Genomic DNA, 17,993 nt, shown 5'->3' with positions numbered 1-17,993 from the left:
TCAATCAAAATATTCACCTAATGGGGGTATAGCTCAGGAGTAGAGCATTTGACTACAAAATATGTTTCTAAGATATGAGGTGCACAGACATACAAGTAATTCCTTATTATGGGACCCTGACCTCCTGACAGGCATATAGCATAGTTATGTTATCTTTAATTAATGAGGAAAACTTATAAATATAGCAGTGTTTGTATATTCATTTTCTATTTCTGCATAATAAACCACCACTAATTTAGCCACTTCAAACAACACGTTTTTATTACTTCATAGTTTCTCTTGATCAGGAGTCTATGCATGGCTTAGTTCTGCCTTCTGTTCAGAGCCTCACAACGATGAAATCTTTGTGTTGTCTGAGGTTATGATTTCACCTGAGGCTTGGGATCCTCTTCCAAGCTCCTTGGCTGTTGGCAGAATTCAGTTCCTTATGGTTGTAAGACTGAGGCTGTAAATTTTTAGAGGTCACCTTCTGTTTCCTGCCACAAGCCCTTCCCTCAACATGGCAGTTTACTCCTTAAAATCCAAAAAGAGAGTGGTCTCTACTCTTAGGGAAAGCCTGAATCTATATATACAAAAGGCTAATATGCAAAGTGTCCCCTTGGGAGTTCAACCAGGAGACCGGGAGTTTGATTGCTCACTATGACGTGCGCTGACTATCGGGGGGGCAGCACAGAACAAAGGAAGGCCCTGGTGAGTAGCTGGAAGGCCCCGAATGGCCTTGATCGCCAGCCAGGCCCAGGAACCCTACCTGTGCATGAATTTTGTGCACCAGGCCTCTAGTTCTCTTATAAAGAGCTTACCTGATTAGGTCAAGTTCACCTAAGATAATCCTGGCTTCCCCATTTTTAAACATTTTTTAGTGTACAGTTCAGAGGCACTCACTCATTGTTGTACAATTATTAATCTCCAGAAGTTTTTTAATATCCTATGCTGAAACTCTGTACCTATTAAACTATAACTCCTCCTTTCTTCAACCTCCCAGCCTCTGGTAACCACTGCTTTCTGTCTCTATGAATTGGACTATTCTAGGTGCTTTGTATACATGGAATCATATAGTATTTGTTCTTTGTGTCTGGCTTATTTTACTCAGTTTAATGTCCCCAAGGTTTAGCCATGTTGCAGCATGTATTAGAATTTCATTCCTTTTTTTAAAAGACTAATATTCCATTTTATGTATATCCCACATTTTGTCTATCCATGCATCCATCAGTGGACATTTAGGCTGTTTCCACCTTTAAGCTCTTGTGAATAATACTGCCATGAACACTGGTGCACCAGTATCTGTTTGAGTCCCTGCTTTTAATTATTTTGTGTGCATGCCCAGAAGTGGGATGGCTGAATGGGATGGCAAGTTAATGTGTACATTTTTGAGGAACTTCCATAGTGGCCATACTATGTTAACACCAAACAGTACAAGTTGATACCAATACTTGCTGTTTTTATTTTATTTTATATATAACTAGAGGCCCGATGCACGAAATTCGTGCAAGAGTAGGCCTTCCTTCCCCAGCTGCTGGCACTGGCTTCCCTCTGGTACCCAGGACCTGGGCTTCCCTCCAGCTGCCAGCAGGCACCCGGGACCCCCCGGGCTTCCCGCGAAGCCCGGCTTTATCTGGAAGGTCGTCTGGAAGGACATCTGGTCTAATTAGCACATTATGCTTTTGTTATTATAGCTAGTCATTATAATGAGTGTGAGGTGGTATCTCATTGTAGCTTTAATTTGCATTTCCCTAATGATTAGTGATGTTGTTGAACATATTTTTATAAGTTTTTGGACATTTTGTAGTATCTTTTAAAAAATGTATATTCAAGTTCTTAGCCCATTTTTTAAAATGTTCTATTATATGAAACAATTGAAAAATATATTTATTGCTTTCAGAGAGGAAGGGAGAAGGAGAGAGAAATAGAAACATCAGTGATGAGAGAGAATCATTGATTTGCTGCCTTCTGCACACCCGCAATAGGGAATCAAGCCTGAAACCCAGGCATGTGCCCTGGCTGGGAAATGAACCCTGACCTCCTGTTCAGAAGTCGACCCTCAACCACTGAGCAAACCAGCCGGGCTTCTTTACCCATTTTTTAAATTGGATTGTTGGGCTTTCATGCTTTTATGAATTCAAATCCAACTGATCAGAGAACTTAATCACATCTGTTCAATCCTTTTACTTTTGCCACGTAATGTAACCTAATCATGGGAATGAATTCTCATCATATTCATAAATCCCACACACATGAAAGGGGAAGAGATTATACAGGAGGCTATTCTAGGAGTTTGGAATCTGGAAGGCCATCTTAGAATTATGCCTCACATAATTTGACATGGACACAGCTAAAGAAAAATAATAAATTCTCCTTGAATTTTGTGAAACTTCATTCCAAACCAATTTCCTCAATTATGAACACCTACTAGTAGGAAAATATTTTAAAAAATTAGTATTTTTCAAGCTCAGTAAAGTGAATCAACCTTCCATAGGACTTAACTGAAAAATTCGTATCTTTGTAGAATATATGAGGACAGAATTAGACTTTACAAATAAGGTCAGAATTTTCCAAGAAAACAGAACTTCCTTTTCTTCTCTATCTTAAAAATGATAAAGTTTAATCTATTTCCACAGGTCAGGGCTCCTTTGTCTCTGCCTTTTATTTTATTTTTAAAGTTTATCTTTATTGTTGGTAGTATTACAGAAGTCTCCCCCCAGTTGGCCTCTCCCCCCCGTCCTCCCCTGCCACTTTCACTGCACTATTGTCTGTGTCCATGGGTTATGCATATATGCATATAATTTCTTTCGTTAATCTCTCCCTGCCTCCCCCATCTCCATAACTATGTGGAGGTTGCAAGAGAACAAAGCTTTACCAGCCTATACTACAAAACAGGCCCACTAAGTGGCTCCCACATTGGTGGGCCTTGACAAAGGATAAAACACAAATACCATTCTTCTTTCAACCCTGAAGTAAGAATCATCGAATCAACCCACCTGCAGAGCTACATCATTCTGAGCAAAGGGAAGCCTGCAGATAAACGGAGCCAGGCAACAGGAATTCCTTAAGGCTGTGGTCATAACCGAGGAGCCCCCCAACTATATGCATTGTTCTAAGAGAGACAAAAAAAAAAAATAAGTGTTTCATATTCTGCCTTTGGGAAAAGCGTCAAAATAGTATCTTGCCAGTTGCCTTTGGCCATGGGGCAGCCTGGACTGCCTGATGGAATTCCTGGGGCAGTAGCTGGATTTGTGTGTGAGCACCTGCCAGCACTCGCTTCACTCGTAACTCATTGCATTGCCACAGTGGACGCTTGGCCGAGACCACGTATCTTTACCCAAAGTAGAAAGTACTAAATCAGGACCCTCCCCTGGGCTGCACCAGTGGGCGCTCTGCAAAGACCAGTTCAATGGCTCATGAGGCTTTCCAGATTTGACTGCCAAGGCTTATCCTGGATTGCTTTCAGGAGGGGCCAAGCCATCCTAAGAGTAAAGGCCAACCGTGACAGCTCTCTGAGTTATTCCTGGAGGTTCTGAGCAATGCTTCAACCATTTACAAAACCAGGGGTGCACTCCTCCCTGGACAGGCCATGGCATGACCTGAGTATGTGATACTTGAAGGAGAACACTCCTTATATTAAAAGCCAAAACCAAAAATCAAACCTGATCCAGAGGTTGTCAAGACGGTTCAATGTAGCATTAAACCAGGATTACAATGTGACAGTGGGGGCGGGGAGTCCTTGTCACTCTCCTCTGAGCTCTTCAGCTGTAAGCTTTCACAGCACCAAGTGCAAATTGTAAGTCACCAGTTTCGTTATGCACAGGTTGAGTTCTTTGAGCTATTCCTTTCATGCCCCTGAGAATGTCTAATGTAAAATAATAATGTATAGTAAATGACTTCCGCCTCTGAGAAGTTTCCCTGAGATTCCCGGTGTCAGACACTTCCTTCTTTGTGTTCTCATTGCATCTGGTTCCTATTTTCCTTATTGCAAGTACAGTCCATATTGCACGAGAGTAGCACGCTGGTGTGACTATTGGCTAGGATTCGCCCCACATTCTCTGAGAAGCAGGACCCTGTGCTGTTCTTCCCTGCTGGTCTTCAGGTAGAACAATGCTTGGCACTTAATAAGTACTGGTTAAGGGAATGTTGTTACCTCAGCAGAAATACTTTATGTACATAATCTCCTGTGATCACCCCTGCTTACGTAAATCTGATTATTTCCAGAAAAGAGGGGGAACCCTCCTAAAGCAATTTTCACCTAATTCCTGAAGAGTATTATTAGTCACAAAGAATCTTTTTTTCCACTAGAATAGAAAGTATGGACTCTATTATAGCACAGCTTAACATGAGACAGTGAAACCTGAATCAAGGCTAGGTTGGCATTTTTCTTCTCTGGAAATAAATCCAGATTTATGATTAATACACACTTGGATGAGACCAAGACTATCAGCATTGCTTATCCTGACATGTCCTGAAAGCCTGGGCAAGTTTTTGGATCATTCTGAGGTTTAATTTCCTCTCCTGGACAAGCCAGGGATCAGCTAAGCCAGTGGTCGGCAAGCTCATTAGTCAACAGAGCCAAATATCAACAGTACAATGATTGAAATTTCTTTTGAGAGCCAAATTTTTTAAACTTAAACTATATAGGTAGGTACATTGTTATTAACTTAATTAGGGTCCTTCTAAGGCTTAGGAAGAGCCACACTCAAGGGCCAAAGAGCCGCATGTGGCTCGCGAGCCGCAGTTTGCTGACCACGGAGCTAAGCAATCCTGTCCTAAATACAGCTTTCTTATTAGCCCTCTGGGGAAGCTCTGAACTGGAGTGCCCTAATCTAGGCAAATATATTTCACAGACTAATGGCAATAGAATTTCTGGAATGTTGGATTGAGAAAGCTTTGTGTCTGCGTAGGGGAACTCCATGATGGATGAGTGGTGGCCACCATGGATGCAGATGGGGAACCAGAGGCATTAAGGCCGGGCATCCATCCTTGCTCTAATCCCTTCCCAATCCAGAACAAGGGTACTATACATGGGCCTTCGTCATTTCCACCTCGAGAAAGCCAGAGATGATGAGTTCACACTGAATATCCCCAATTCATAGTTCCTTGTCAAAAACAATCCTAAGATTCATAGAGAAATGCCTGGGAGCTAAAAACAATAAAATGTCCCAGTGCAGATCCTTCTCAATGTGCCCTTGGCAGCTTTGGCTGAGCTGAATCCCCACAGGAGCCTTCACTGTGGACATGGAGCCAGTTCCTAATAGCCAATTGCTGCCTATTTGATTGATTTGTTGATTGCACAGCCGCTGACCTGCACATGGCAATGAGGGAGTTGCTCCTTGGCAGTCAAGGGGATTAATAAGAGGAAAACCTGCCAGGACAAGGCATCTGGCAGAACTTGTTGAAACCTTTTCTATTTCTAGAACTTGGAATGCACATGGACCTCAAAGGCACCAGGGAGTCACTCTGGCTTGTCCTTAGTGTACTTAAGAGGAATTGTTTGCAATCTTTGACTCCACATGACCTGTCCAGGTACTACGTTGGAGCATATTCCAAATGCTGTATTTCCACATGTGGTGAGTTCATCTCCCCCTCATGCCCTCACCAACCCTGACAGCCATGACTCATTTATATGGGCATGGGAAAAGAAAAAGTTGAAATCCTCAAAATAAAAGCAAAATACTGACAAGGTCATTTGTAATTTTGAAACGAATGATAGAAGTATCAGGTCACATGAGTAGAAGGAACACTAACATAGTTTTATAGCTGCTGCACAGGCACCGTAATTTTAAAATATCCTCATGTAGACTTAACTGTCCTTTGGTTTCTTTCATCAAACCATAATCCACATATGTGATTAGTTCTCCATATGTGATTCATTCTTCACCAGGTACTTCTGCCTGACACCAAATCCTATCACTAGAATGGCACTTTCTTAGCATCTCTAATGAGCTGCTAACAAGACACACATAAGAGATAGCAGGGAACAAGGATGTAAGGTCTTTGTCTAACTGCTCAGGAAAATAGAGGACACCTATCTTATTAACTTGGGATGCATCAAAAGAAGGAATGAGGAAAGCAAGTTGAGTGCACAGAGCAGAAATTTAAAAAATCTTGTGACAATTTAATGTAAGAGTTTTGTAAGGCCCAGCAGTAAACACATGGCAGACACTTGATACAAAATCATTGAATTGAACTAACATTTGTTTTGATTTCTTAATTTCTCTCTGAACTCTTTAGAGTCTGTGTTAGATTTCAGGGGACCTCCTTTCCTTTTATCCTCTCTCTCCCCAAAGTAATGCACAGGCATCATCAACACAAGAAGCCATCCAAGTTCCAAGGACAAATCCTAGCAGACACTCAGGAATCCTGTACAGAGGAGTGAGTCTGTAGAAACCAAGGACTCTGTTTCACATGTGTCCCCCAGTTGAAGGAACTGACACCTGTTTATAGGAGAAGCTTCTCTTTCTGAGAGATCTGTTTGGTTCATGTAAGAACCACTCTCACCCTAACCGGTTTGGCTCAGTGGATAGAGTGTTGGCCTGTGGACTGAAGGGTCCCAGGTTCGATTCCCGTCAAGGGCATGTACCTTGGTTTCAGGCACATCCGCAGTAGTGGGTGTGCAGGAGGCAGCTGATTGATGTTTCTAACTCTCTATCCCTCTCCCTTCCACTTGGTAAAAAATCAATAAAATATATATTTTTAAAAAAAGAACCACTCTCAACAAAAGGGCTCACCTTCTTAGGAGTCACTCTCCCTAAGTTCTCAAAGTAGCAGAATGTAATAGGCAAATACATATAGGTGATAGATAATCTGATATTTTCTTTTTTCTTAAATCTTCTTATTTCCTGAAGATGAATGCCTCTTTTAACTATGCTTTTAACTTATACAGACCTGACTATGTTTATGTTTTATCTGTAAATTGTATCATGAAGGGTATAACAATTTGCCTCCAATGTTATTGGAATAGAAGTGATTTTAATTACTTACATGTTTTAGTTTTGCTCACTTCCCAGGGGATTAGGAGAGAACAAACCTTTTCATAGTGAATGAGTATGGTCAGAGAATTAAAGGAAGTTAGCAGATAGTCTTCAATAGTATCCCATAGAAGGAAGCTATGGGATATTCAATAAGAAAGTCAGCTCTACCTGTATAGTGGCCCTCGTGTCTGCCCTCTTCTTCCCACTGCCCCCAAATAAGTCCTCATCACCCCTTGGTGGACTATCAAGATAGTCACCTCACTGCCCTCCCTACCTCCTTTCTCTGCCCTCGTCAATCCATCCTGCATCACTTAGCCAAAAAATATGTAACAAGCATCTACTATAGGCTATGCATATTTTTTACAACCCTTCCAAACACTATTACCAGGATCTTTAGAGATAAAAGGCATTTAAAAATACCCATGGACCTGACTTTTAAAGAGAATGACCTGAAGGGCGGTCTGTCTACCAAATTCACTCCCATAGGATCTGTGAGTAGGAGGGTGAGGGTATGTGTGTGCAAGTCCCCTCTAGATGAAAACCTGGCATTAGTTTGCTTTCTTCTTCTCTGAAGAAGACAATCTTTTTTTCAATCATTTAGAAGACTATTCCAACAAGAGCCGGTGTCACACTGACACAGAGCAAAGCCTTGGCTGATGTTCTCAGATGTGAGGAGACTGGACAGCACTGTGATACAATCACCACCATACTCTTCCAGTGTTTTAGCCTAAGTGTAATTTCAAAGCAATTACAAAAATCTTTGGTCTTTTCAAACTTTATTTCATTAACATTCTTATGCCCTTCTTGTTCCAAAAGCATCTTTGAGAATATTTAATATATACATATATGTATATAGAAATTTTCTTAAATTATTCTAGGATGAATTTAATTTTTTTCATGTAAATCTGAAAGATTTTTAATGCCCTGTGAGTAATAAATGGCAGTTTTAAGACATTATTCTTTTGGATTTTAAGAGTCCTCATCAATTAAGAGGCCGGTAACCTTTAGGAGAAAGACTTAGTTTATGGTCCAAGGTTGCATATTGCCTTGTTTCTTTCTGTGGAGAAATGAGTGCTATCTGCTTGAGACTTGTCCAAGTGCACCATGAAAAGGACTTAGGGTCTAGAGAAGACCTGAATTTAAACCCAGTTTCTATCTCTTGCCGTGTTCTCCTGGGAGAAGCACTACAGATTTCGGTGGTTCAGTTTCCTCCTCTGTGAAATATCATGGGTGGGTGTTGAGGCACGTGAGTACTCTGAACCTTGAAGCACTGGTTTGCGAAAGCATGTCTTGGGGCAATGGGTTCTATTCCTGAGAGTAAAGAAGTTGAGGCAGCTCCCCACACTTCTACAGCAGAGGTGGGGTCTCCCCTTGGACTTTAAAAGTACTTATTATGACAAGTATCTAACACTATAAGTATTTTAAAAAATCACTAAAAAGCATTAACATCACCCATTGACCAATTACTTACTGAAGCTAATCAGCGAGTCTGAAGAGCCTTTGGCATAAATGTGCAAACATTTTTAACCACTATTAGTAATGAATATTCCACTTTTATGTGAGCCATTTTTTTCAACTATTGGTTTAAACTTTAGCCTTCTGCCTCCCATACTTTTTGGTTGAGTACAAATAGAAAAATTGGGCAACCACACACTAGCCACAGGTACGCATGATTACACATACTCAAGTTATGTAAAAAATAACCAGTAGTATTCAACAAAGTTGACTCCTTTTAATTTTTTTTTTAAAAAATCGTCACCCAAGGATATTTTTTCATTGATTCTAGAGAGAGAGGGTGGGAGAGAGAAACATTGATGTGAGAGAGAAACATTGATTGGTTGCCTCATGCACCAGGGATTGAACCTGCGACCTGGGTATGTTGCCCTGATCAGGAATCAAACCCATGACCCTTCTGTGCACAGGAGGATGCTTTAACCACTGAGATACACGAGCCAGGGCTTCTTTTAATTTCTTAGAGATATAATAGTTTGGTCTTTAAGCCAAATGGGTGTCAAATAGATGAAAGATAACTAATAATTATCACACATGAATTGTGATTGAATCTACTGGCTAGATAGAAACCCTGACAGGAAATAAAAATGTGTTTTTTTTTCTGGCTTTGGAATAGAATTCATATATTGGTCCAACTGTAGACTCTCCCAAAGGCCTGCAGCTTTATTATTTAAAAATTAAATTCTGGAATATTGAGAATTTTTTAGGACAACTTATGCTATTATAATCATGTTATTTCTCAGATTTACAAGTCATAAAATTCATTGTTCTATGTATGTTTCAATAAATGCAGGTCAAATAATCTTTTAAAATACCACATCAGCTGAAATTGTTTTCTTTAAAAATCCACGGGCACATTTCTCTGCTCACTTGTTTATTTCTGTCTCCATTTTTCCGTGCGGTGATGTGTCATCTGGGGACATTTTGGTCACCATCAGCTCTCTTTCTTTATTATCACCCTATCTGCCCCCTGGGATTTCACAAGCAGCTGACTCAGACCACTACTCAGCTTCCGTGAAATCTAGACTTTGCTGACAAGCCCAGTGTGACTAGTTTTTATAACCGGTATCAATGGGTTGTTTGAATTGATCAACTCTTCTAGTCACAGAAGTGGACCTGGTCACCCACAGGCACAAGATGGGGAGAGGGGAGGAGGGGATGCCAGGATGAGCTACAGAGAGGCCACTGAATTGTACCTTCCAAGAGCTCACACATCACTGATTGCTCAGTCACTCTCTTGAGGAAAAAATTTGGAAAAGACTTTAATTTCTGCCATTTGTTTTGTAGAACTATTTACCAGAGTTTGAAGTCTTTATGCATCCCTTTCAACTCTTATTTTTCTATTTATTCATAGCAATCACTGTGCTGACAGCTAGTGGAGAGCTTAAATTCAGGGGAGTTGAGAGTGATAGAAACATAAATGAATTCAAGTTCTATTGCCTAGGACAAGCACCATCTCTAGAGGAAAGAAACATACATTCACACACAAAAAAGAAGCGCAGTGATAGGCAGGTTACCACTGCACTTAGACCTGGCAGTGTCCCCAGTTGCCCATCTCTTCGATGAGCCCTTTTCTGTAAAATGCTTGAAGCTTTTCTGTATTTCCCATAATGCCGGGCACGCGGCAGATGACCCCATTGCGGCTGGAGTTCCATCGGTTTAGTAACCATCCACTTCTCTTTTCTGATTATTAAATGAATTTACACAGACTTCGTTGGTTTGTGAGATGCTAAACCTTGAAATGTCACAAAGTAACTTTATTGGAATTCAGTTGATTTTATACTTTTTAAAATCTTTCCCATTTATCAACCCCAAATTAATCATTCCAGTAGTCAGGGACAATCTGTTATATAACAGTGTTCTCAGGAGCTAAAAGGACAACAGTTAATGATTGATAGATCAGGAGAGGTCCTGAAATTTTGAAATCAGAGAGTGTGATCCACAAAGGAACTATGCTCCAGGCATCCTTATTTAAAAACATTTTTAATCTTAAGTAAACATATTGCTCTAAGTCTTATTATTAAGGCAACATTAACACAAATTACCAAGGGGTATGAAACTTGTTACTTCACATTTGAAAATTTGACACTAATTTGAGCATTTAATATAGTCATCACTACTGAACAATAGGGATGCATTCTGCGAAATGCGTTGTTACACCATTTTGCCATTGTGCAAGCATCATGTAGTGTTCTCACTTAAACCTAGATGGTATAGCCTGCTACACACCTAGGCTATCTGCTGTAGCCTACTGCTCCTAGGCAACAAACCTGTACTGCATTTTACTGTAATGAATACTGCTGGCATTTATAACACAATGGTAAGTATCTATGTACCTAAATATAGAAAAGGTACATTAACAATCTATACTAATAAAAGCATAATATGCTAATTAGCCTGGACATCCTTCCGGATGACCTTCCGGATGAAGCCAGGGCTGCGAGGGAAGCCTGGGTCCCGGATGCCAGAGGGAACCTGGTGTCAGCGGCCTGGGGAAGGAAGGCCTGCTCTTGCATGAATTTCTGGCATCGGGCCTCTAGTATAATATAAAAGCTTAAAAAATCGTACAACTGTAGAGGGCATGTACCATGGACGGAGCTTGTAGGACTAGAAGTTGCTCTGGAGGAGTCACTGAGTGAGTGGTGAATGAATGTGAAGGTCTGGGACATTACCATACACTACAGTAGACTTTATAAACACTGACCCTTTAGGCTACACTAAGTTTATTAAAAACAACAAGAAGTTAAATCAACCACAAGAGAAATGATGAAATCCAGAGATGCTGTATGAGGCTGCTGCCCTTGTAACACAGCATACCGTTTCACAGCAAACTCTTCTTATAAGCAGAAAGAGCACACTCTAAAATAATAATAAAAGGTGTAGTACAGTGAATACATAAACCAGTAACATAGTCTTTTATTTTCAGTACCAAGTATTATATACTGTAAATAATTGTATTGCTATGCTTAGCACTAGGATTGTTTGCACCAGCCTTGCCACAAACATATAATGTGTTTTGCTATGATGTCTTGATAGCTACTATGTTAGAAGGCAACAGGAATTTTTCAGTTCCATTATCATCTTATGGGACTACCTCATTTATGTGGCTTATTGTTGACTGAAAAGTTGTTATGTGGTACATGGCTGTATTTTGAAACATTTTCTGATCACATACAAAAATTTAATTTTGGAAATCAAGAAAATTCACAAAGGCCCCTATCAAAATATTTTTCTTGAGAAAAAAGGTATAGTTGAATTTCTTAGCTCTAAAGATAAATTTGCTGTGACCGCTATGGCATTGGATTAGCCAAGAAAGCCTGAGGGCTAAATGAGAAATCTTGAGGTTGATGAGTTCTTAGAAATAAGCATTTTATGAAGTTCTTAGAAATACGCATTTTATGAAGAAGGAGAATCTATTTATTACCCATTCATGCAAAATTTCCAGGAGAAAGTGTTAAATAATTTATTCCTATCCAGCACAGGAACGACAGATTGTCTATTAGGTTGAGTGGTAATTTTCTTCTCTCTCTCTGATTTGGATACAGTTATGCCTCCTTCTCTGTTGTAGGGTGGGGCCATCATCCACTCACAGGGTTGGGCACCTCAAGACCTTACTGGAAGAGGAATGGCTGCTAAATGAAGTGTTTAAAGAACTCCCTGAGGAAAAGAACATGGTGAGATGTATCTTCCCTGAGGCTGGTTGAGAGGCAATGAAGCAGGTGCAGGTAGGAGACAGGTCGGGCACTGCCTGGAGAGGGCTGGCTAGCTGCCAAGACAGGTGCTCACAAAGAGACTCCGTGAGTGAATCCACCACTTTCCAGGAAGAGACCTCAGACTTGTGGGCTCTGAACTCATCAGTAACCGAGAGTTCTTTGAACTTAGAAAGGTACCTTATGCTAACAAATTGATTGTGAGGTAGAAACACAGAATGCCAATCGATTAAATTTTAAAGAGAATTTTAACTGTCATGGAGACCTCACATTCAAGTCAGTGTACCAGTGCAAAACACATGAGAAGTTTATGGGGAAAAAGGAAACAGAACCAAGGGAGTTAGTTATGTGAACAGAATGTGCAAAAACAGGGACTCTGCCACCTGCCACGTATGTCTCTATAAAATGAATATATTGGTCAGGTAGACTGGATAAATCTACTTGTTGCCATTGTCTGGACATGTGCAATTCAGATTTGTATATGATTTCAATGGGACTTTATATAGCTCTCTTTACTCCAAATTATGATATGGACTTATTTTTAGTTTAATTCTCAAAAAACAATCTTACTCCCCTAATTTCTAGAGTTTTGAGGTCCATTCCTCTGTCTCCCTCAGGGACTATGTTGGGAAGAAAGAAAGTTTCCTTTACCCTTCTTTCTTCTTTTGCCTGGCCTAATAATTAAATCAACATGAGGCAGATTAATAAGAGAAAATAACCAAATTTAATTACATACATACATATGGGAACCCCCTACACATGAGAGGTTTAGATAGGAAGGTAAAATGAGGTATCTATGACATTCTGAGCTAAGGAATGAGGTAAGAGATCTGAGACATCCTAGGGGAGGAGGGTAATCCACAGGAAAATAAAAACAGATATTTAGTATTTAGATGTTTGCCTTATCAAACAGGTCATAAAATGTTTCTCTCTGGTAATAACTCATTATGGGCAAGGCCCCCAATTTAAAATTTTTAAGGGCGTTGTACAAGCTTCTCTAGAGCCTGCAGGGTCTCCGTAGCCTTCAGCTCAAAATAATCCACACGCCGCAGAGGCATATCTTGGGATGACTTGCTCTAAGTCCCTACAACAGTCTGCAAGATACTTGATGAAAAGACAGACCAATTCTGGAACGTGGCAGCAGTGAGATGAGCCTGTGACGTCCACACAGTCAACGGGCAGAACTGAAAGAGCACCAGGCCCTGAAGAGCTCAGCAGTGGCCACAGACCGGCGTGCTGGACAGCACACGTGTCCTTGGTCTGAGACCGATGGCCACTTTTGGCAGGCCTGCCCACGAGGGAAATCCTCCAGGGGTGTGGAAGTCGTGAAAATAGTTTCTCTTCATTCTATCCTTTGATCCACAGTGAAACCTTCCATCAGATATTGAGTCACTTGCTGGCATTTACAAAAACAGTTAAACACAGAATTTTTTGTACCCCTATCCTTCCTGCTCTTCTTTCCCTTTTCCTTAGTGGGGTGGAGTGTGTGTGTGTGTGTGTGTGTGTGTGTGTGTGTGTGTGTGTGTGTTTGTGGGGGTAACTGAAGCTAGGTTGGAAATCTGTTCCCAGGCCATTATAATTAGATAAAATTCAAACAAAAACAATACTTTATCTAAACAAATGCTCAGGATTCTCTTTATTCTTAGCCTAATGATGAGCTAACTACAATGGGTACTTATGAAGTCTCTTAAAGCCTGCCCCCCACCCACAAAAAGTTCTTCTAAAATCTTTAAATATCACCTCATACCAAGCTGAAAAGACTGCTTATTACACAGGTAAAATTTGCCCCAGAAGATGTGTCATAGTATAAATTAAACCAAAGCTGCAAATTTTTGGGGGGGTCCCTCCACACCTTATCACTCTTGTTAATCAACACTCTTGTGTTTTCTTGATGCTAATTTCAGTTGAAGTGTTTATCATTGTGTGAGGCAGTAAACATAAATAAGAAGACCTATCTCGTGAATTATGAAAGAGCAACATTTGCATGTGTTTGAAAATACTAAGGTCTCACGTCCAGATTACCTAACTCTACAATTTCAGATCAATCAAATTAAACAGTTATACCCCAGAAAATCCTGTTTTGCAGGAACAAGAGCAGCACTGGATGTTTTCATATCACAATTTATTCTTTAATAAAAAAATTTATTGCAAAAATTTTTAAATGTGGGAATCTAAGCAATGCCTTCCAGAGAACTTGAGAGAACTTCAGCTATCTTTTAACTACCTTCCTGAGATTCTCCAAGAATAAGTGCCTGTCTCTGAATATACAATTACCTACTTGTCAGTGGGGAAATATACAAAAAGTTTTTTTTAAAAAAATCATTGAGGTCTCTCATCACTATATCCTTTTCCTGACCTTACCAAAATATGTTGTAAAGTCCTTTTAAAACATAACACTAATTTGAAATAATTTATGAACTCCTATGTTCATTGCAGAATTATTTACAATAGCCAAGATATGGAAGCAACCCAAATGCCCATCAATAGGTGAGTGGATAAAAAAAAAGCTGTGGTATTATTGTTTTTAAAAAAGCAGTAGTACATTTATACAACGGAATACTATTTGGCCATAAAAAGAATGAAATCATAACTTTGACGACAGTATGGATGGACCTAGAGGGTATTATGTTAAATATAAGTCAGACAGAGAAAGACAAATACATATGATTTCATTTATATGTGGAATCTAATGAACAAAACAAACAAACAAATGAAATAGAAACAGACTCATAGATACAAAGAATAGTCTGACAGAGGGTAGGGGAGGGACTGGGTAAAACGGTAAAGGGATTAAGAAGCACAAATTAGCAGTTTACAAAATAGTCACAGAAATGTAGATTACAGCATAGGGGATATACTCAATAATATTGTAATTGCTATGTAGGAGGCCAGGTGGGTCCTTGAAACATAAAGGGACCACTCTGTAAAGTGATATGATTGTATAACCACTGTATTATACTAATTACACCTGACACTAATACAGAATAATGCTGAATGTAAACTGTAATTGAAAGTAAATAAAATAAATAAACATAAAGTGTAAATGGCTAATATCCTAAAATATTTTTCCAACCTAGTATATATATATTTAATATATTTTTATTGTTTTCAGAGAGGAAGGAGAGGGAGAGAGAGATGATAGAAACATCAATGATGAGAGAGAATCATTGATCAGCTGCCTCCTGCATGCCCCCTACTGGGGATTGAGCTAGCAACCTGGTCATGTGCCCTTGACTGGAATTGAATGTGGGACCCTTCAATCCACAGGCCCATGCTCTATCCACTGAGCCAAACCAGCTAGGGCCCAACCTAGTATATTTTTAATTCCTTACCAGGAGGAAAGACTCAGTCTGAAGGGATGGAGTGGGAAAAACAAAATAAAATAAAATATTGGCCTGGACTTGGAACCAGAAATGACCAGTGTTCCAGTATTGGCACTGCAATTACTAGCAGTGGGATCTTTGGCAACTCATGTCAGCAATCTGAGCCTCCATTTCTTTCTCTTCTAGATGAGAGTCTAGGGAGGGAAACATTTTCTTTGATCCTCTTAGGGTTCCTGGCTGAGACTAAAAATTAAGCTGACAAAGAGCCATTAACAGGAAAAAAGCATACACATTTATTTAGTACAGTATAAGTTACACATGACATGGGAACCTCCATAAGGAGGGGAAGATCTGAAGAAACATGTCTGAGTATGTTTATGTTGAGTTGATGAAGAGTGGGCAGTCATGACGGAATGTGATAAGTTAAGGAGTATGAATTAAGTGTAGGAACCTGGGGGAGTCCCTTTGTCTTCGAGGTGAGCGCCTTTCTTCTGGGCTGTAAGGAAGGCACTTCTCACATGAGGGTTTGATGACTTGCTTCAGAGTGACCTTCCCATTTCTGCTATTTTCTCACACTCCTTCAGTTTAAAATAATCAGTATGGGTCCCACAGGTGTGGCTCAGTGATTGCGCAGCGACCTATGAGCCAGGAAATCATGGTTTAATTCCTAGTCAGGGCACATGCCTGTGTTGTGGGCTCAGTCCCCTAGTAGGGGGCATGCAGGAGGCAGCCCATCGATGATTCTCTCATATCATTGATGTTTAAATATATCTCTCCCTCTCCCTTCCTCTCTCTGAAGTCAATAAAAACATATTTATAAAAATAAAATATAATAGTCAATATGCCAAGGTGCCATATTTTGGGGTAGCGTGTCACTGAATCCCATAAAAGGGGTTTGACTAGGGCTTTGAGACACCTTCAAGTTCACAATTCTAATAGGCATCCCAGGTAGAAGGGATGATGGAGGAGCCCAGGAGCTTAAAGGACTCGTGCAGTTGTAATAAGGAAGGGAAGAGAGGCTGGAAGAACGAGTTGTTTCAGAGCATGAGATATTAGAATTTAAGATTCAACGATTGGAATAGTTTTTGGAGGTAAGGCCAAGGGATTAAGAGGCTACAGTGAAGTGAAGGCCATTGCAGTTTTGGTCAGGAAATGTTGTGACTAGGATTAGATGGGTCACCCACACAAATATTGAAATTCTCTAGGATGATGAGGGAAATTATGGTGAAGAGGAAGACTGTAACCTGGAGGCCAAAATCTTTAGTGAACGAAGTGTATGACCATAAGATGGTAGGGCATAGTGATCAGGTGCACCTGCATTAGTACCAGACAGATTTTTGTTTAAATCATAACTCTACCACTGACTATGTCTCGTCCTTGGGCACCTTGCTTATCACATCAAATTCTAGTCTACTCAATTATCCCACAGGACCATTCTGTGTAGGACATGATAACAAAGCCTACCAAACAGCCATTCATATCGTCTTACTTGCTAACAGCAATACTGATGTGAGAGAAACACATCGATTGGTTGCCTCCTCCACAAGAGGGTCTGGGCTGGGGAGAAGCCTGCAACCGAGGTACATGCCCTTGACCAGAATTGAACCCAGGATCCTTCTGTCCACAAGCTGACACTCTATTCACTGAGCCAAACCAGCCAGGGCTCTTCTTCTGTTCTAATAATTGACTTAGGAAGGACCCAATACTGGACAATGAGATGTAGGATACGCCTACTAGGATGACTTCTGGGAAATGTTTCTTCATGTTGGTTTGTGAAGATGTGATGCCAAGAGCTTCTGCAGCCATCTTGCTACCACGAGGAAACCTGGCAGGAAGCTGAACAGGTCAACACAGAAAAATGGAAGGAACCCTAATTATTCACCAAAGCAATATCTGGAAGAGTACAAGTTCTGAAAAGCAGTTGGGAACTTGAGAACTTAGATAGAAATATAATCTAAAAATGGTTCCTTGTTTAGTCCTGCAGAAGAAACCGCACTTTTAATTTTAAAAGGAGGGTGGAGAGGGGAACCTTTGAATAAGCTAACGGATATGTCTTTTAAAATCAGCAGTGATGGGGACCTCATGAATAAATTTATTAGATGCTCTGTAATTCTTTTCCCAAAGTTGTCAGGTGTTTTGAGAGGTAAATTAATGTTGGTTCGGAAAGTATAAAATGAGTCATCGGAAGAGAATTGATGTGCACGATCTTGAAATGTATTAAATGTCAAAGATAATAATTTAAACTCTTCTTTCAAGTTCCTTTGTGGGGGGAGGCAACCCATTATCTAAATGCATTTAAAAGGCAAAACTGGCTATTGATGCAGAGTGATTCAGACAACATGAATTTGTTCTCAGAACTTATAGTTATTGATGTATAGAGAGCAATTCAGAATGTGAACACTGCAACCTTGTCCTCATTTTATTGCCTTTCTTCTCCTCAGAGGGACAAGGCTTTTGGATCATTTGCTGAAAGGTAGATAGATACCTTA

This window comes from Myotis daubentonii, chromosome 2 (genome assembly GCF_963259705.1).
Source record: "Myotis daubentonii chromosome 2, mMyoDau2.1, whole genome shotgun sequence".
NCBI lineage: Eukaryota > Metazoa > Chordata > Mammalia > Chiroptera > Vespertilionidae > Myotis > Myotis daubentonii.
Note: the sequence above shows the minus strand (reverse complement) of the source record.